Here is an 8,439-nt window from a genome sequence, read left to right as displayed (position 1 = left end):
GTGCAGAGGGTGGGAGAGCCCACCTCTGACCCCGGTACAACCTGAGTGGATAAGCCCTGGATTGGAGTGGCGTTGTAAGGGTACCCCTCGCAGGAGGAGGAGGAACCCTAGAAGAAGAGGTAGGGGGAGGAGAGCCTTCCCTGAGACTCCTGGTCCGCCTGAGGGTGTAGACCCTAGGCTGGAGAACCAGTGGCAGTCTAGTCCTGTCTTGCAGACAGGAAGAGTGGAGAATGGCTACTATGTGCCAGGGGTTACTACCCCCCACTCTGTGAATAGGCAAGGACCGGTGGCACCTGGGTGGCCCAGGGCCTGGTCCTGGCCGCGGACAGCTCAGGAGTACCAGTGGGGTAGCCCAGTTGGTCCAGACAGTGTTTTGAGAAGGAATCCCATGGGTTCACCGTGGCATAGAACAGGAGGGTGTCCCTGCAGTTGCGGGCCCGCGTCCGTGTTCTATCGCCTCAAGCAGGGAAGTCCATCACGGTGGTGATTGGTCTGCCCTGTGTTTTGGCTGGAAGGGGGTTGTGTTGGACTTGGCCCTTCTGGCAGGTTCACCCCTAGACTTTTTGCTTGTAATGGTGACCTGGTGATGGTGATTTTTGGGTTCTGCGCACTTTCACTGTGTCCCAGTGGAAAGTGCGTGCGCACTCTGAGTGCATGTGATGAGATAGGCCTGCCCTCCCATAGGAATGCATGGGGAATGTATGTGTCCCTGGTAGTTCCTGATGCGTGGGGTGTACAGGTTCGAATTTGATATGTGCGAACTCGTGAGAGTGAATGCTTCGCAATGGTGTATGTGGCATGAGTGTGTCTTGTGTACAAATGCCACTTCTAGGACTTGGCATATTAATGTAAAATATGCCTGGCGTGTGATTGGCTGGGGCTGGCTGGTGAGCCTGACTCCAGGAAGGCTGGATGGGTCTGCCCGGTGGTGAGTGGGAGATTAGCATGCTGATGGCTGGGGAGGAGTGTACCTGTGGCCTGAATGAGGCTGGGTTTTCCCCAGACAATGCTGGCTCCGCCCCCTGTGGTGCGACTGGTGACCCTAGCCCTGCCAGTGAATGAAATGGGTGGTTGAGCAATCAAGAGTGCTCCAAAACCAGCTGCGACTGGTTTCTCCCCCACCCTGCACCCTTAGACAAAGGAATGTGGTGTATAAAAATGGGGCTGTGTCCCCACAGAGGTTGTTCTCTTCCAGGATCTTGAGGGGGCTGCTGCTGCTGCTGGGGCCAGGAGGAACCGCCACTTGGACTGCCTCCCTGCCTGGAGGGCCAGTGAGCTGGCCCCTGGCCCAGCCTTGCCCCCCCTGCCTGCCTAGGAGGACTTTTGCTGGGCTTGTGCTGTGCTTTGGCGCTGGGGAGCGCCTTACCTTGCCCTAAAGCACCTGGGAGCGCTGCATTTGCTTTCTAACGCTTAAGAGCGCTTTATTGGGCTTGTAGCGCTTGGAGAGCGCTTTACGTTTACCCTTAGCGCCTGGAGCGCTTTGTCTGCTGCAGCCGGTGCCCACCCGGCGTGTTTCCAGCGTTATTGCCCTCTGGCGCCTGGAGCGCCTTATTTGTTTTGACCGGTGCCCACCCGGCATTCACCTCGTTTATTTGATTTGCGAGGGAGCCCACTCCTCGTTGGGGCCCCCGGGATCACCGCCGCAGCCCCGGGCTGAAGAGAAGCCGAGGAAAAGCCGGGGGAGCCACCGCTGACGTCACCCGGGAGCCGCGCTGCCATTGGTCTAGGCTGCGGGAGGCTCGCCGGGCGATCTGCGCGGTGATTGGCTGCCCCCGGAAAGCAGGAAGGAGGACGGGAGCTCACCCCGCCTCCCCCCGACATGCAGCGAGAAGAGTGAGGCTGAGCGCGAGGTTCCCCAGGGCAGGAGAGCCCCGGAGAGCGAGAGGAGCCCCGCCTGCGGCCCCAGAGCGACCGCCAGAGAAGTGCTGCAGGGAGCGAGGCTCCCGTGGGAGGAGGAGAGCCCCGCCCGCCAGGAGGAAGCCGGTGAGTGGTGCCCCGGGGGCATTCCTTCTTTGAGCCGGTCGAGGCTCCAACATCCAGGCAGCACCTTTGTTCATAGAGCCACGAGGGCTCTAGTGCCTCCCTGTTACGCCAGGTCCCCTGAGAGGGACCCCACGACCCGCATTTGTTTCCTGAGCCCTGAGAAAGGCTCGAAGTGCCTATTTGCTTTGCAAGCCCAGAGAGACTCTTTAAGTGCTCCTAGGTCCCCCGTGAGGGACCCCACTGCCCAGTAAGGCGGCAGTCTTGTTCGAGAGCCTGTGAGAGGCTCAAGGGGCATTTTCTGCGTCTCGAGTCCCCCAGAGGGGGGACCCCAACCAAGGCGGCACACTTGTTAAGAGCCCAGAAGCGGCTCTAGGGGGCACATCTTTGTTCTGGGGCAAAGAGCCCAGCGAGGCTCCCACGTTGGCCCCAGTATTGTCTGCACCGCTGCCCAGCACTTCGTGGGCAGCTGCCACGTTTAGGCCCTGACATTGGGACACAGGGACTGCCACAGGTGGTGGCTAATGTGGATTTTGCGCTATTGTGGTTTCTACACCTCTGAATGTATTGTTGATGCATCATGTGTTTTCCTTCCTTACACCTCTGAATGAATGTTATGCATTACATCATGTGTTATGTTCTTACACCCCTACAGGTATTGTGATACTTAGGTGGTTGTTCTCCTAGTGCAAGTGGTGCTAGTGAGGTCCTGGTTGCCAGTAGTTACTGGTTGTGTACTACAGCGATTTTACATTCTATGTGCTATGTTCTAAAAGTATTACTTCTAAAAGTGCTGATTCCTGACAGTGGTCCAGGTGGCCCTGTCCTGTACATAATCCCCTGTAAATTCTGCCTGTGCCTGTTGGCACATTGTAAAGTGTGTGTTCTATCTAATGTGTTTTGGTGAAATACAAAGGGTACTTTTATATATAACCTTGTGTGGACTTTCCTTTGTGGTGGGCCTTGGGTGTTGTTGCTGGGGTGCGTGCGCAAATACTTAACTCATATCGCCTCCAAGTTTAGCCTTGCTGCTCGCGCCACGTTACCTAGAGGGTGAGCAGGGGTTATCTTGGCGTGTAACTCCCTTGCCCTGACTTAGGAGTGGTGGTCTCTGACTGACTTTGGCGCAAGCCCTGGCCAGCCAGGGATCCCATTTCTAACAGATCTTTTATCGGATATGGGAGTAAATGCAGGCATAATATATTTTCTTATGCAATTCTATATGGACACTGGCATCTGTCCACTAGGGCCATAGAGAAGAATGCACACAGCACTTTAGAGTTGGAAGTGGTGTTAGACAACTGTGTTTTTTGGCTCAATTCCTTTTTACTCTTTATGTGAATGTTATTGTTTTTTTTTTAGTAAATAGGGCCAGAGATGTCCCACATTTAGGAGCTTGGTGAGTTCCTATATTGCTCTATGCTGACGAGGGAGTGTTGATGCCTCGCACAGGTAGTGCATTACAATCTCTCTTAGACCATTTTTTTAACGTTTATGGAGGAGTTGGAGTCAAACATTAATGGGGGAAAACATATACCATAATGGTACGGTCGGGAAGTGAAACCGATAATTTATCAGGGATTGTGTGCTTTGGATTGTGTTAATCGTATTCTATGGTTGAGCTACATTAACATTTTATGTCTAAAGATGGGTAAAGATACTTATTTTGCTGATATTAAAGTACTGCAGAACGTTAATAGAAAATATGACAATATTTGAATGCAGGGAGAATGAGTGAGCCTATGCAGAATTTAAATAAAGAGATTGGTAGAGCCTGTATGCCCATTCAGCCTGGTATTCAGCCATAATTTGGTCTGGTTTTTAATACAAACTCCGTTTTTTGTTGACTAGATTCTACTTAATACAGCCCACAGGCTTGTTGCTTTCAGGTATCAGGCCAATGAGTTGTCGTATTTACCTGTACGTCCATGTGAAGATTTTCCGAACAATATACTTTACACTTGATATTATTTTTTTAGTTTTTGTTTTATGCTGAGAAGATTGTTTATGTTACCTCTTTTGAAGGATTTATAGTTTGTACAATGTAGACCAGCTTTATTATACTTGCAGAAGATGCACTCGTACTATATATGTTTCTCGGTACCAGATCTTTTTAATTTGTGTTTTGAAGATAAGGTAATGTCTTCCTGAGATTCTTCCTGTAAATGTGGAGTTGTGCTTACATTTTTTTAAGCTTTATTGGTGGTTTTAATGTGGTTTTATCCATATTATACTGTAGTCTGTGAGAATTTGGGCATAGTATATGGTATAGTTGTTAGGGGTGGGCTGGTTGACGGAGTTGCACTCTGTGGAATTCCACAGAGATGACTAAAAACTCCATGGAATTCTGCAGAGTTCCTCTTTGCCCTATGGCAGTATGTAGAGTCGCAGACCTGACTGGCGGTGCACAGCGTGTTTGTCTGCCCTTCGACTTCAACATTAGCCCCTCTCCACTGGCCACCACTCCACACCTCCATCCACTCCACAAGTACTCTCGTTGTTCAAAGCACCTGACAATCAGCCTTCTCTTTCATCTATTGACACTACTCACACTTCATGATACACCTTTCTACCACCCCTGGCCCATTCCATGTCCTCTTATCCTCTGTATCTTGGCTCATCCCTCTTGTGCTGCCCCTGTGGCTTTCGCAGAGAAGTTGGTCCAAGATCAGGTTTATGTCTGTGCGGGACGCTTCACTGTCTGCAGGTATAAGAGGATGCAGCCTGCTCAATTGACGCTGGATGTGGTCTGTTGGCTCCAAGTTTAGATGCAGGATCTCCCTTCCACGCTCCTCCGCAGCCATGTTCACACTGCCCTGTGCGGTACCTCACTATGGTAACTGCCAGGAACTTCTGCGTCCTCAGCCAATCGCAACACCCTCTGAGCCAACTGGAAGGATGCCTCTAGTGTGGGCCATTCAAGTAGTGCTAGCAAAAACAATTTATTCTCATTGATCGCCAATAGAGCGCCCATCTCTAAGACTTGTGTGACCTACAGTAATGCCAATAAAAACTATATACACTTCTCGAAGATATTTTAAAAGAAATATGAATATGTGGAATATTTTACATTCATGTTAATATTTATTTATGTTAAATATGAACACAATATCTTTAATGTTATTACAAATATATATTTTTTATTGTAATAACTAAGGGCCAGATGTAGATAATTGCAATTTACCGACTCTTACATACCGAATGTTACCAATTCAGTATTTATGAGTCGGTAAATGCAATGTAGGTAAAAAATCTGTATTTTTTGCCGATTCTGTAAAATTCTGAATCGGCCATTCGGTATTTACAGATTCGGTATTTACCGAATCGGTACTTAGCGAATCGGTATACCCCATTCATTCCTATGGGCCTTTTGGCCCATAGGAATAAATTGGAAATACCGATTCGGTAAATACCGAATCGATAAATACCGAATCGGAAAGCAAAGAAAAGTGAAACTGAATCAGGCAGCCAATCAGGTGCTATCCCCCTCCCTACCAGGAAGTGGCTACACAAGCAGCTGCAACTAATTAGAAGCTTCTGGAGAGGCAGTTGGAGCTGAGCTGAGTCCCTGAGCAGCAGAAAGAGTTTTGTGCACGTTTAAATTGGAAAAATGGCAAGCAGCACAAAGATCAGCCAGAGAGGAACATGAAACTAAAATTTAGCAGCATGGAGCTGCAGGTCCTTGTTGAGGAGGTGGTGAAGAAGCACCAAAAACTGCTTGGCAGGCAGTCCCTCACTGTGGCTGAATCTGTCAAAAGGAAAATTTGGCTGCACATTCAAGAAAAAGTGAATGCAGTTGGAGTGACTGCTAGAGACATGGAGGACCTTAAAAAGAGGTGGTACGACCTCAGGAGCCCGACAAAAAAAAATTGCTGAACACCACAAGCAGGCAAGCAAAACTGGTGGAGGGAAGAACCCAGCACCCCCCTTACTGACCTGGAGGAGATGGTGGGCTCAACCATAGAACCTGAAAGCGTCTGCGGACTGGGAGATGTAGACAGCTCAGCCAGAGCTGCCAGCAGAAAAGGTAAGACGCATGCACAGGAATCCCCCTCACACCATCATCCATCCCTTTACCCTATGTGGCTAAGTGAACCCCAGTCCAGTACAGCTAGCACTATACAGGAGCAATGCATTATGGGACATGTAGTCAGTAAATGATAGACCATGTCATACAGCACAGCAACCACCAAGTTAGGGAAATGCTTCCAGACAGAATGAAGCGCAGGCAACATGTACATTGTTCAAGTGAAAATTATTTAATTGTAGTGGCTGTGAGGCAGTAGCGCTTAGCTAATGTACGCTCATATGTCTACAGGTGAGACATCTCGCAGGCGTTCCCGGGAGACTGAAGGCAGGGCACCAGAGAGGGATGAGAGTCAGGAGCCAGGTCCAAGTGCACAGAATGTATCTGAGGACACAGGTGCACCAAGTACACAGCCACCATTACCAAGACACAGTAATGGCTCCAGAGTTGCAGGCGTCCCCAGAACGTACACAATCCCCTCTGTTACTGTCATCACCAGAAATGCCTGCATCACTGCCTGTGACAACACCTGCATCACAACAGAGCAGGAGGCATGTTGTTGCCCCACTATTGGAAATGGAGTCATCAGCAGGTGACATGGAGGGGGAAGACACAAACACCTTGCCTGGGGAAGGTAACTCTGCCACACTGCAATCAGGTGCAGAGGTGTCCCGTACTGGTGCCAGATGCCACAGGCTCCGAGAAAGCAGTGTAGCTGCATGTGTGGAGGGTCCCAGTGTGTTCCGTGGCCTGGAGGGGAGCATGGTCAAAATCCAAAGGATGCAGGGAAAGGCCATCATGTCTGTCCAATGCCAAATGAGGAAACTAAACAACAATATGGAAGCCATAGGGAAGGGCATCAGAGAACTAGTTGATGTCAACAAGGAGATGGCTGCAGGGATGTGTGATATGTCACAATTGGTGCAGCTTCTGTGCACCAAACTAGATCAGGAAATGTCATCAAGGCGCAAGGAGAAGCAGCATGCGAAGCAACAAAATAAAGCCATCAACCGCCTGGCCACAGCCACTTCCCTGCTATGCAGGAGATGCATAAACATGCAGGAGGGACTCATGCAAAATAGTACTGAGGTGTCTAGGGGCATTGCTAGGATGACCGGTGCTGTTGAGGTGCTGATAAATGCACAAACAGCACAAACTGCTGCTCTGGATGTGCCAGAGAGTGAAGGGAGCACAAGTAGGAGCAGCATGGCAAGCCCCCTTGTCGTAGAGACACGGAGGAGCAGCAGGCGCCATGGTGAGGCAACAGCCCAAACGCCGAGTGAAGACAGCCAGACACAAACATCTGGCAGTGGTAGGCGTGGATGCAAATGAGTAGTTCAGTTAATTGGGAAGTGACCCAGGACTAACATCATTGAATGTATATAATTCGTGTTGCACAATTGTGCTTTAGAAACCTGCTTAGTGACAAAATTAAACTACGTTGGGTGCATACTCCACCTGTCTGTGTCTCTTTACTTACTTAAAAGTAGATGCGTGTGATCTCTTCCCGTCTGTGTCTGCCATCTGTTGGTGTTGCTACTCCAGCAGTGTTGGGTTCAGGCAGTGCTTGTTCGTCATCATGGTCATCATAATCAGATAATTCCACCTCGGTGCCCTTCTTCATGGCAAGGTTGTGCAACATTGCACAGGTTGCAATCATCTTGCAGCAGGTCACTGGTGTATACTGGCATGCCCCTCCACTTTTGTGGAGGCAGCGGAACCTGCTTTTCCACAGCCCAAAGATGCGCTCCACAATGTTCCTGGTAGATTTGTGTGCCCTGTTGTATCTCCTCTGGCTGGGGGTTGAAGGGTTGAGGTAGGGAGTAAGGATGAAAGACCGGACCCCATATGCACTATCCCCTATATGTAACAGAAAAAGACTTTACTCATCCACACATACACATACATCTGCAATATGTATCAAGGGAGTGTCACACAGTGTTTTACCTAGCAGCTATCATTCGCCAAATTCCCCCGCTGTCAGGAGTGTGTATATTCCACTGTTATGAAAGATGTATGAGTCGTGGGTACTTCCAGGAAACTTGGCAACTGATTCCGTGATGATGTACTTTGCATCACAGATTACCTGTACATTTATGGTGTGGGTAGACTTCCTGTTCCTATAAATGTACTCCGTGGCCGCAGGTGGACATATTGGTATGTGGGTGTCATCAATACAGCCAATGACATTGGGGAAATGAGCCATTTGATAAAACTCTGTCTTGGTCCTGAGCTGTTCTGCGTGCGTTGCAGGGAAGCTGATGTAATAATGCAATCTCTGCATCATGACCTCTAGGAATTTTGCTAAAAAAAATGTGACAGGCAGCTCGGGGACACCCCACCTACCGCAGCAACCACACTCTGGTAACTCCCAGAGGCAAGCAGGTGTAGGCTATACAGCACCTGCACATGGGGTGGGATGGCGTGCACCC

At 49.6% G+C, this 8,439-nt stretch overlaps 1 pseudogene; it reads right to left on the bottom strand.

Annotated features, from left to right (window-relative positions):
* Positions 1 to 6,592: 6,592 nt before the first annotated feature.
* Positions 6,593 to 7,310, bottom strand: LOC147748978 (uncharacterized; annotated as a pseudogene).
* Positions 7,311 to 8,439: the final 1,129 nt, after the last annotated feature.

Source organism: Lissotriton vulgaris, chromosome 1_1 (assembly GCF_964263255.1).
Source record: "Lissotriton vulgaris chromosome 1_1, aLisVul1.2, whole genome shotgun sequence".
In the NCBI taxonomy this organism is placed as follows: domain Eukaryota; kingdom Metazoa; phylum Chordata; class Amphibia; order Caudata; family Salamandridae; genus Lissotriton; species Lissotriton vulgaris.
The sequence above is the reverse complement of the archived record's forward strand: the minus strand, read 5'-3'. Positions and strand labels throughout refer to the sequence as shown.